The 12,412-nt window shown below is 36.8% G+C and overlaps 1 protein-coding gene across 5 annotated transcripts in view; it reads left to right on the top strand.

Moving 5' to 3' along the window:
• The window catches only part of FANCC (FA complementation group C), a 276,077-nt gene that overhangs the window by 15,238 nt on the left and 248,427 nt on the right, over window positions 1–12,412 (top strand). For 4 of the 5 annotated variants that reach the window (XM_045470322.1, XM_045470325.1, XM_045470326.1 and 1 more), the window contains exon 2: window positions 10,895–10,955. The exons of the other annotated variant lie outside the window; for it this stretch is intronic. The gene's annotated coding sequence lies outside the window, so the exon portion shown is untranslated. The remainder of the gene's footprint in view (window positions 1–10,894; window positions 10,956–12,412) is intronic. 5 annotated transcript variants of the gene reach the window in all.

Below are 12,412 nucleotides of genomic sequence, written 5' to 3'. Positions count from 1 at the left end.
TTTTTTTGATCTTAGGTTTATGATCAGTTTCCATGAACTTTTGTGTGTGGTATGAGATATGGATCCAAATTCATCTTCTTTCTTGTATGTGTATATGCAGTTGTGCCAGCTTTGTTTATTGGGAAAAAAAAAATACTGACTTTTCCCTGCTTTTGTCAAAACTCAATTGGCCATAAATTATTCCTAGACTCATTTTTGTTTCAGTGATCTGAACACCTATTCTTATACCAGCACCACACTGTCTTAATTATGGTAGCTTTATAGTAAAGTTTGAAATTGAGTAGAAGCTGTCTAGTATTCTTATTCTTTTTCAAATTGTTTTGGCTATTCCGATTTCCTTACATTTCCATGCAAGTTTTAGTATCATCTTGTCATTTTTTTTTTTTTTTTTTTGAAAAAAGCCTGCCGTGATGGATTTTAGTAGAAATTGCATTGACTCGGTAGGTCTCTTTTGAGGGAGAAATAAAATTGTAATGTGAACATGGAATGTCTTTTCATTTGTTTAGATCTTTAATTTATTTGAGCATTGTTTTGTAATTTTCATTGTACAAGTCTTGTCCTTTTGTTATCTTTATAGTGTTTCCTTTTTGATGCTTTTGTGTATAAAATTTTTTTTCATATCCCATTTTTAGGTTTCTCATTGCCAGTATATGAAAATAAAATTGTTTTTTATATATTGGTCTTGTACCATGCAACTTTGATTATTACTTCAAGCAGGTTTTTTTGTGAATTGCTTAGAATTTTCTACATATACTGTCATGTTATCTGTCAATATAAGCAATTGTATTTTTTCCTTTGCATTTGGATGCTTTTTTTGCCCCTTAAAACTTACAGTACATTGCTGAATGGAAGTGGGGAGAGTAGACATTCTTGACTTGTTTCTGATCTTAAAGGGGAAAGCATCTAATCTTTTACCAATAGGTCTGATGTTAGATGTAAATTTTTCATTAATGGTCTTTATCAGGTTGAAGAACTTTCCTTCCTATACTGTTGAGAGTTCTTATTATGATTAAATGTTGGATACACAAAATAAAGAGATGTAAAAAAGGATATCAAAATGTAAAATGTTGGAAGAGGTAGTAAAAATGAGAGTCTTAAAAAGCATTTACACTTAAGTTGCTACCAACATAAAATATACTATCAATATATGTGTATAGAGAGGCTGTTAATGTGAACTTCATGGTAACCAGAAAGCAAAAACTTGTAGTATATGTACAAAAGATAATGAGAAATGAATGTAAATATGGTACTATGAATCAAGTCATCAAACCACAAGGGAAGAGAGCAAGAGAGGAAGGAAGGAAGAGAGAGGAACTACAAAACAGCCAGAAAGCAGTTAACAAAATGGCAATAAGTGCATAATTATTGATACTTACCTTAAATATAGGTGGATTAAATTCTCCAATCAAAAGGCACAGAGTGGCTGCATGGATTAAAAAAACCAACAAGACTCATCTATGTATATTGCTTACAAAAGACTCACTTCACATCTAAACAAATGTACAGACTGAAAGTAGAGGGATGGACAAAGATATTCCATGTAAATGCAAACAAAAAGAAACTATTTTACCTAAACTATCACACAAAGTAGATTTTAAAAACAAACTGTAATAAAAAAAAAACAGAGAAGGGCATTGCATAGTGATGAAGGAGTCAATTTAAGAAGAAGATTTGGGGTGCCTGGTGGTGGCTCAGTTGGTGAAGCATCTGACTTCCACTCAGGTCATGATCTCATGAGTTTGTGAGTTTGAGCCCCACATCTGGCTCACTGCTGTCGGCACAGAACCTGCTTGGGATCCTCAGTCCCCCTCCCTCTCTGCCCCTCCCTTGCCCTCAAAAATAAATAAATAAAACATTAAGAAAGAAAAGAAGAAAAAACATTTATAAATATTTGTGTACTCAACATAGGAGTTGAGCTGAGCAAATATTAATAGACTTCAGGGGAGAAATGGACAGCAATGCATTAATAGTAGGGAACTTTAATGCCCTACTTATATCCATGCATAGATTATCCAGCTCCCCTAAAAAAAACAGGAAGAAAACATTGGGCTTAAATGACCCATTAGATCAGATGAACATAATGCATGTATACAGAACATTCTATCCAAAGCAACAGAAAACACATTTTTCTCCAGTGCACATGGAACATTCTCAAGATAGGTCACATTTTAGGCCACAAAACAAATCTCAAAATTTAGGAAGATTGGAATCCTGTCAAGCATCTTTTCTGACCACAGTAGCATAAAACTAGAAATAAGTTACAAGAAAAAAATTGGAAACCATACCAAAATGTGGAGATTAAACAGTCTGCTACTGAACAACCATTAGCTCAACAAAGAAATCTAAAGGGAAATTAGAAAATACCTGGGAACAAATAAAAACAGAAATAGAACATTGCAAAATCTATGGGATGCAGCAAAAGCAGTTTTATTTATTTTTTAACTTTTATTTATTTTTGAGAGCAAGCGAGCGAGCACATACAAGCAGGGAGGGGCAGAAAGAGAGGGAGAGAGAGGATCTGAAGCAGGCTCCATGCTGTCAGCAGAGAACCCAATGTGGGGCTCGAACCCACGAACCATGAGATCATGACCTAAGCTGAAGGTGGATGCTTAACTGACTGAGCCACCCAGGCGCCCCACAAAAGTGGTTTTAAAAGGGAAGTTTATTTACAGGCCTACCTCAAGAAACAGAAAAAATATCAAACAATCTAACTTTTCACTTAAAGGAATTTGAGAAAGAAGAGTAAAAGTTAAGCCCTAACAAAACCCAAAGTTAGTTGAAAGGATGAAATAATAAAGATCAGAGCAGAGATAAATGAAATAGAGACTAAAGAAAAAAATAGAAAATATCAGTGAGACTAAGAACTAGTTCTTTTTTTTTTAAAGACGAGTTAAACCACTTGAGTTCATTTTTTAAAAGTTTATTTATATTGAGAGAAAGAGTGAGGAGGGGAGGGACAGAGAGACAGAAAAAGAGAGAATCCCAAGCAGGCTTTGTGTTGTCAGCACGGAGCCTGATGAGGGGCTTGATTGCATGAACCATGAGTTCATGACCTAAGCTAAGATCAAGAGTCAGATGCTTAATCAACTGAGCCACCCAGGCGCTCCTAGGTTTTTTTTGTTTTTTTTTTTAAGTTTATTTGAGAGAGAGTGTGCACACACATGCAAATGAGGGAGGGGCAGAGAGAGAGAGAGGGAGAGAGAGAATCCCAAGCAGGCTTTGTGTTGTCAGCACAGAGCCTGATGAGGGGCTTGATCGCATGAACCATGAGTTCATGACCTAAGCTAAGATCAAGAGTCAGATGCTTAATCAACTGAGCCACCCAAGCGCTCCTAGTTTTTTTTTTTTTTTTAAGTTTGAGAGAGTGTGCACACACATGCAAATGGGGGAAGGGCAGAGAGAGAGAGAGGGAGAGAGAGAATCCCAAGCAGGCTTCACACTGTCAGCCTGGAACCTGACAACGTGGAGCTTGATCCCATGACCATGAGTTCATAACCTGAGCTGATATCAAGAGTCGGACACTTGACTGAGCTACCCAGGTGCTCCAAGAACTAGTTCTTTGAAAAGATAAACCAAATCGCCAAACCCTAGCTAGACTCACCAAGAAAAAATAGAGGGCTCAAATAGATAAAATCAGAAATGAAAGAGAAGTTACAGTTAATACCACAGAAATACAAAGGATCATAAAAGACTGCTGTGAACAATTATGTACCAATAATCTGGACAACCTAGAAGAAATGAATAAATTCCTAGCAACATAATTTTCCAAGACTGAATCATGAAAAAATAAAAAATCTGAATAAATTTATCATTAGTAAGGAGATTGAATCTCTAAACAAAGCACTCCCAACAAAGGCCCAGGACCAGATAGCTTCACTGGTGAATTACCAAATATTCAGAGTAGATTTAATACCTGTGCTTCTCAGACTCAAAAAATTGAAGATTTGGAAAAATGTTTCCAATCTCATGAGGGGAGGAGTTAGATGGTGGAGTAATAGGGGGACCCTGGGCTTGCCTTGTCCATTGAAAATAGCTAGATCAACATCAAATCATTTTGAACATCTAGGAAGTTGATTGAAGGATTAAGAGAACAATCTGCATGTTTTGAGGGAGAAAACTTGGCAGGTACAGGTATGGAGACTTGGGAGAGAGAAAAGCCTCAGTACTGCAGAAGGGAGGGAGCCTTTTTTGTGGAGAGGAAAAGGAAGAGAGGAGAAGAGAGCAGGATGTTGGGTTCACAAAAGAGAAGCACTCCCGCAAAACCATTGACTGGGGAATCAGGAGGAACTATCACAAGTTTTTGCAAATGGTGGAGCTCAAATTTGGAGGTTTTGAAAGTCTGTACCATTAGCTGAAGTCAATCTGGGTGGGCAGCTGTGCTTCTTGGGAGAAGGGCAGAGCCCTGGGAGTGGACAGCAGATAGCGTGGTGTTGGGGTCCCCTGGGTTGCACTGGGAGAGAATGTTCCCCTTCCCAGAGTGCATTTGGAAGAGGGTGTATTGCCTCTCCAATGATTAAAGACCCAGCTGGTGCCTTTGAGCAGCCGTTCAACAGCAAGGGACAGAGGCACATGTAGAGGGCAGATAATCTGGTTGCAGCTTTCTGTTGTTATTCACCATAAACTCCAGGCAGCTCTGTGGCTGTATGACTACTTTTCTGGGACAGAATGGTGCTAAGCACAGTGCTGCAAGGCTCTCTTCTGGAGGGGGGCAGCAGTCTGCCTTTAACTCCTTTAAGATTTGGAGTTTTGAATCCTGGCTGCACACCAGAGATAAAACACAGGAGAGCTGTGGCTGTGTGTGTGTCAGTGGCTCAGGCACAGAAGGGTTGAGGGCAGGGTTCTGATGGAAGTCTGGGACACAGAAGGAGAGATCATTTGCTTGTCTGGACTCCCTGAACAGTGGCAGGTGCAAGCTACCCTCCCTAGGGATAAGAGAGTGGGGTGATGCCATCTTCCCTTCCTGCACTAGCGCAGCTGGACTTCAGTGAGCAACATAGTGCCCCCAGTGGAGGCTCCAGCCTCTTACACCAAACCCCACCCGCCCTGTACCCTGCTAGGGCAAGTCTGACTGTGTGAGCCAGTGTAGCTGGCCTCTGCCCCAGAGGACCAACACAGCCCCCACTGCCGACATGCACCAAGTCTACTGATCATAGAGTGCTTAGTTCTGGTGGAAATAGGACCAAACTCATTTTATAAGGCCATCATTACATTGGTATTAAAACCAGACAAAAACAAGATAAAAAGAAAATCCTAGGTTAATATTTGTGATGAACTTACATTAAAAATTCTCAAATGTTAGCAAACCAAGTTGAAAAAGGATCATACACCATGATCAAAGGAGCTTTATTCCAGGGGTGCAAGTGTGGTTCAGTGGCCATAAGTCAATCAATGTGATACACTGTGTTAACAAAATGAAGGATAAAAATCAGATAATCATTTCAATACATGCAGAAAAAGGACTTGACAAAATTCAATGTCCATTTATGATAAACTCTCAACAAAGTGGGAATAGAAGGTGGTATGTACCTCAACATAAATAATGCCATATATGACAAACTCACAGCTAATGTCATACTCAACAGTGAAAAGCTGAAAGTTTTTCCTCTAAGATCAGGAACAAAGACAAAGATTCCCACTCTTGCCACTTTTATTCAACATAGAATAGAAGTCATAGCCACAGCAATTAGGCAAGAAAAAGAACTAAAAGACATCTAAGTTGGAAAGGAGTTAAGTAAAATGTCACTGTTTGCAGGTGCTGTGACACTGTATAGAATACCCTAAAGGTTCACCAAAAAAACTGTTAGAACCAGTAAATGAATTCAGTAAAATTTCACAGTACAAAATTAAAATGCAGAAATCTGTTGTTTTTATACACTAATAATGAAGTAGCAGAAAGAGAAGAAATCCCATTTACAATTGCAAATAAAAGAAATACCTATGAAAAAATTCAATAAGGTGAAATATCTGTACAATGTAGACTATAAGATATCAATGAAAGAAATTGAAGAACATACAAATAATGGGAAGATATTCCATGATCATGGATTGGAAGAATTAATATTGTTAAAAGTGTTCATACAACCCAAAGTAATCTACAGATTTAGTGCAGTCCCTATCAAAATTTCCATGGCATTTTTCACAGAAATAGAACAAATAATTTAAAGATGTGTATGGGCCTCAAAAGACCCTGAATAGCTAAATCAATCTTAGAAGAACAAAGAGGTATCATGCTTTCTGATTTCAAACTATACTACAAAGCTATAGTAATTAAAACAGTATGTTATTAGCATAAAATCAGTCATTGATGGGGTAGAATATAAACTTACACATATATGGTGAATTAATTTCTGAAAAGGAGCCATGAGTTGCAACTGGGTAAGTCTTTTCAATAAATGGTTTTGGAAATGGACAGCCACATGCAAAAGAATGAAACTAGACCCCTATCCTGTACCATACATAAAAATGAACTCAAAATAGTTTAAAGACTTGAACGTAAGATCTGAAACCATAAAACTCCTAGAAGAAAACATAGGTGGTAAGATCCTTGACATTGGTCTTAACATTTAATTTTTGGATTTGATTTCAAAAACAAAAATAAACAAATGGGACTACATCAAACTAAAAGAACTTCTGCACAGCAAAGAAAACCATCAACAAAATGAAAAGACAGTCTACTGAATGGGAGAAAATATTTGCAAATCATCCATCTGATAAGGCGATAACATTTAAAATAAATAACTCAAGCAAGTCAATAGCAAAAAAGCCATACATTCTGATTAAAAAATGGGTAGTGTATCTGAATAGACATATTTCCAAAGAAGACCAGCAGGCACGTGAAAAGATGTTCTACATCACTGATCAGTGAAATGCAGATCAAAACCACAGTGATATATTACTTCACACTTGTTAGAATGGCTATTATCAAAAAAAGTTTTTGAGGATGTGGAGAAAGAGAACCCTTATGCACTGCTGTTGGGAATGTACATTGGTGCATCCACTAAGGAAAATAGTATGGAAGTTCCTTACAAAATTGGAAATAGAACTGCCATATGATCTATTATCTGAAGAAAATGAAAACACTATCAGAAATATATTGTACCCCTGTGTTCATCGTAGTTCTTATTTACAGTAGTCAAAATATGGAAACAACTAAAATATTCATCAATAGGTAAATGAATAAAGAATATGTGATATATATACAATGGAATACTACTTGGCCATAAAAAAGAATGAAATTGTGCCGTTTGCAGCAACATCGATGGATCTGAGGGTATTATGCTAAGTGAAATGAGTCAGTCAGAGAAAGACAAGTACATGATTCTATTTATATATGGAATCCAAAAAAATGAAACAAAAACCTCATAGATATGGAAAATTGGTGGTTATTAGAGGGGAAGACGGTGGGGTGGATGAAATGGGTGAACAGGGCAATTTTATGGTGGTGGATGGTAGCTAGATTTACTGTGGTGATCACTTTGTAGTGTATACAAATAGCAAATCATCTTGTATACCTGAAGCTAATATAACATTACATACCAATTTTACTTCAAGGAAAAAAAAAAGTGAACCTTGTGGAATATATTAACATAAGTCATAGTATGATTGAAGCATTAAAAAAAAAAAAGTCACCAGGGGTGCCTGGGTGGCTCTGTCAGTTTAGCATCTGACTCTTGATTTCATCTCAGGTCATGATCCAGGTGGTGGGATCGAGCACCATGTCAAGTCCTGTGCTGAGCATGGAGCCTGCTTGAGATTTTCTCTCTCTCCCTCTGCCTCTCTTGCACATGCTGCTCATAATAATAATAATAAAAAAAAAGTCACCAAAGTTCGTGTCTACCTTGTAATGGTATTTTAAGTAAATCCATATAAAACACGGTGGAGATGATAAGGCAGAGAGCGTATTTGCTTTGCATTTAAGTTTTGTGTGGCTTGCTTGATGTTTAAGATTTTTTGAGTCATTTACAAACATTTAAACACTAAGCAATTTCACCTTTAAAATCCGTATTTTCTGGGTTTCTATTAAGGCAGTCTGGCAACTATATCTGACTTCTCTTGGCAGCAGCTGGTAGGAGCTAAGTTCTGGCTATCTTCTTTGGATGGTGCTCTTGTCTTCCAGTAGCCTCAAGCCCATCTGATTGCTTTACTCATTTAACTTACCCATTCTGGTTATTTTAATTTATGACCTTTGTCTGAAGTAATTTAGTAACACTTGAATCATTTTGAAATGCATTCAGTTGTCAAAGTAATACCTAGGGGGGAAAATGGGTAATTCTGAACAAATTTATCATACTTATTGTGGAAATTGCTACAATAATCTTTGTTCTCTGGTAAGTTCAAAGTTCATACTGTAGAAACTTTATTATTCCTGAACAATAATATGCTATATATCCTTCAGAAATCAGAGCTTTTGTCCTATTGTTTTTAAAAAAATTAATTGATTTTATAAGCATGGATTTTTTTTTTTAATTTCTTTTGGTTTCTTGGTTCATTTGTAGTAGTACTTTGGTCATAAGCCCTGTTCAATGTGTTTTGCACTTTCCAAATTATTCTCATACAGATTGTATTTGATTCTGATAGTAACCACATGTGCCAAGGTAAGAGAAGCATTAAAAAAAGAAGAAAAATAGAGTGGAGGCTTTTCAAAAAAATTAATTTGGACCAGGATTAGAAGTTCCTGAGAGATGGCCCAAAAAGAGGATAGTGCTGAAGAACTTCTGGGGTTACTTCTGTTTTTGTAATTTTTGAATATGTCTTAGTTATTACAGCATGATAACCTTTTCAGTTTCTAAAGGAGCCGAGCATTTCTGGTTACCCATACTCAACTTATTTTAGCAGAAAACATTCACCTTCAATAATAACTTCTCTTTGAAATGTTTACAGAGAAGGAAACTGAGGTTAGTGGCAAAGCTGTTGATCATTACCCCCAGAAACTGACTCTGGTCTGGTGCTCTTCTCATTGCATCGGCAGCCCCATGGCCAAGGATTGCTGATGCTCCCTATTGGAATATTCTTGAGCCAAGTCTTTGGCAGACTTTTTTTGTTGCATCTTTCTACTGTGTAAATAAAGGTATTAGAAGAAATGTAGTTTTTTGAATACTGCCCAACCAGTTTCTGCTTGGTAACTTGCCCTGAGACCCTGAGAATGCCAGCAAGTAAATTAGATCCACAGTGTATTTGATATGCATATTTTCTCCCCAAACAAAATTTGAATTCCACAAACACAAATTGAGTCATTTTCTAAATGTTTGTATATGAATGGAAGTTTCTGTCCTATCCCTCTGTAACCAATACCATAAAACTTCTTAAGGTCTATGATGCATTTGTTGTACAATGTTAATCCAAAACAAAACTTTATTCTGACTAAATTTGTAGCTATAGAGAGATACCAAACTCATTTCCATTGATCAGTACAACATGTTTGTACCAACCAGATCTAAAAAATGTGTAAAGGAGTGCCATGCTGTAAAGATCTTATTATAGTTGTAAACACAACTGCAGCTGTTACAAATCTAGCAAAACCTCAGATTAAACAATTTAAAATTTACTGAAGATGACATTCCAGAGCCATTTTTCATAATATAAACACTCTGGGACATGCCTTTGAAATGAGTGGGATTGTCATTAATATTAATGCCACTGAATTCAAGGCTGGGAAGTCATTTCTTTTTGAGCTTTATTTTCACTCCTAATTTTGGAATAGAATATGTTTTTAACCTGAAGTGTGGCATGTTTATTCACACCCTGAAAAAACTTGATCCTATTGCTTTTGAATTGTAGGAATGCAAAAATACGGTATAAGTATTTTATTCTTTATTTAAGGTCTCTTAAATTAGTTTGTTAGAATTAAGTTTGGCAAAAATTAGCTGTTAATGGAATCCAATTGCCTTAGTCAATTAAAAAAAGTAAAAGGAGTTGCTATTTTAGAATTATATCAGTTTGACAATTTAGAATGCTGTATTTAAGGGAAGAATTTTATTCTAAATGATTTTGAGCATGTTTCTTGTGGTCTTGTCTTTCAGCTAGACTGCGGTAGGACAAGTTTTCAAAATCTGCACTGCTCTAATTTGTTTTTCTCCTTATTTTCCACTTAAGTGTGGTTACTGGTGGGGTATCAGTTGAGCGATATAGTATTTTCTAGAGCTACGTTCTGTGCTTTGATTTCTTATGAAATCTGGTATGATTTTTTTGTGTCAAATTTAAGTATACAAGAGTCCACTGGAAGCTCTTTGAATGAACTGGGTCAAATAGTTCTGGGAGTGTGTGTGATTGTTTTGCTTTTGTTTGCTTATTTATTGATGACTGCGTTTTAAAATTCCATTTGCCTTTACTGAATTACTCTACTGGACTGTTGAGGAAGCCTCTAATTTGGGTAATAGAACAGTTAAATGATTATTGCTAAACTATCCTTAGTCCTTGATTAAAAAGAGGCAACATTTTTATCAAGAGGAGGCAGTTGACTCTCCCTTATTTACATTAGTTCTTCAATTTTTGTTAAACATTTTCTGATCTGAAGAATTGAAGCCAACCATTGTCAAATACCATGTTGTAACCTAAAGTTGGTAACCGTGGAAGCGCAGAGCTGATCAGAAGAACTGGCTTTTTCTATCAGTATAGAAGACTGGTGTATACCTCAATGATTGCTGTTGCTTTTGTCTCCTCCTTTCTTTTTTCTTTCCCCCCCCTTTTTTTTTCTTTTTAATTTAAGAGTTTGTAGAGGTTTCTTTGAATTCTTTCAGTGTTTACATAAAATTCTGCATTTTGGGAAGGAAATCTGGGCAGATACAAAAGCTTCTTTTCCTGTTTTAAAACTTTTCTCAGTAATTCTAGGATTTTCCTTTATTATCATCTATTCTTCTGTCCTTTCTCTGATACCACATCTTGTTTCTCTTTCTAGGTTTATTCCCTGCTTTTGGTGGTGGATATCCTCTAGTATCTTCTTAAATGGTGTGTGAAAGGTGAGTTATTTACTGGTCACTGCCTACTGAATGTATCATTATTCTAGTCACACTTGATTGATAGTTTGATGAATATAGAATTCCATGTTGGAAACAATTTTCCTTCAAAATTGTGAAGGCATTGTTGCATTTCCATTTACCTTCCAATGTTTTTACAATTTTATGTGGTGTGCTATGGTGTGCTATGATGTTCCTTTCATCCAATGTATTGGGTCCTTGGTTTGCCCTTTAAATCTGGAGACTCTTGTCTTTTAGTTCTGAGAAAATTTGTTTTCACTGTATCCTCTCCTCCATTTTCTTTGGAGCCCCTTTGTTTGGAATTTGACCTCCAGGACTGATCCTCTGATTTTCTTATCTTTCTCCTGTTTTCTCTCACATTGTCTTTTTGCTCTACTTATGAGAAATTTTTTCAAATTTAAATTCTTTTGTTTCTTTTAACAAATTTTTGTTAATGCGTATTCATTTTTTTGAGAGAGAGCGCGCACATATGCATGCGTGCCAGTGGGGGGGGGGGTGGGCAGAGAGAGAGGGAGACATAGAATCTGAAGCTGGCTCCAGGCTCTGAGCTGTTAGCACAGAGCCTGACGCAGGGCTCAAACTAATGAACCCTGAGATCATGACTTGGCCGAAGCCAGACACTTAACCGCCTGAGCCACCCAGGCTCCCCTAAATTCTTTTTTTTCTATTGAGTTTTTCATTTCTACTATGGTATGTTTAATTTCCAGAATCATTCTCTGAATGTTCTTTTGTTAATATTCTGTCCTTATGTCATGGGTATAGTGTTATTTCTTCTGTATTCTGAAAATGTTAACGTTAAGACTTTTGGAAAAAGATTTTAAAGTCTCTTTCTTTCCCCCCACCCCCCCTTGTGACTTCCATGTTGCTTTTTATCTGTATATTTTGGTTTCCTCTTTTATGTTAGAGGTTTCTTCAGATGTCGATGTCTGGTAATCAGTCCTTGGTTGTATGCTTATATTTGCAACAGGGAACTAAAAGTCTCATTCTGAGTGCATGGGAGACACTTAACTGACTTAGATTCCCATTGAGATGGTCAGGTTTGGCCAAGTTTTGGGGAACTCTCACATATCAGTAGGCATATCAGAGTTGCTTGTCAACTGTAAGTCAGATTGAGTGGGGTAGGAAATTTGGGGAGGGGGCAGATGTCAGCATTCAGTATCCCAGTTTACATGTTTTTATGTAACTTCTAACCCTGTACCTCTACCCCACCCCATTCACTGCCCCCATTTGTTGAATTGTAGCTCTGCTCTCAACTGTAGCTATTGACTCCTGGTCCAGAGACCCTGCATTTTATCATCTCCAGAAAATAAATCACCTCTTTTTGGTCAGGTTGGGGCTGGACTGCCAAGAGTTGGAATGATGTGGGAATGTGGATATCTAACTGCCTCTTAGATAGACTTCAAACCAGTTGACTTTATTTTTGGTCTCCTTCATCCCTA

This window comes from Leopardus geoffroyi, chromosome D4, assembly GCF_018350155.1.
Source record: "Leopardus geoffroyi isolate Oge1 chromosome D4, O.geoffroyi_Oge1_pat1.0, whole genome shotgun sequence".
In the NCBI taxonomy this organism is placed as follows: Eukaryota; Metazoa; Chordata; class Mammalia; order Carnivora; family Felidae; genus Leopardus; species Leopardus geoffroyi.
Note: the sequence above shows the minus strand (reverse complement) of the source record. Positions and strands in the feature narration are given on the sequence as shown.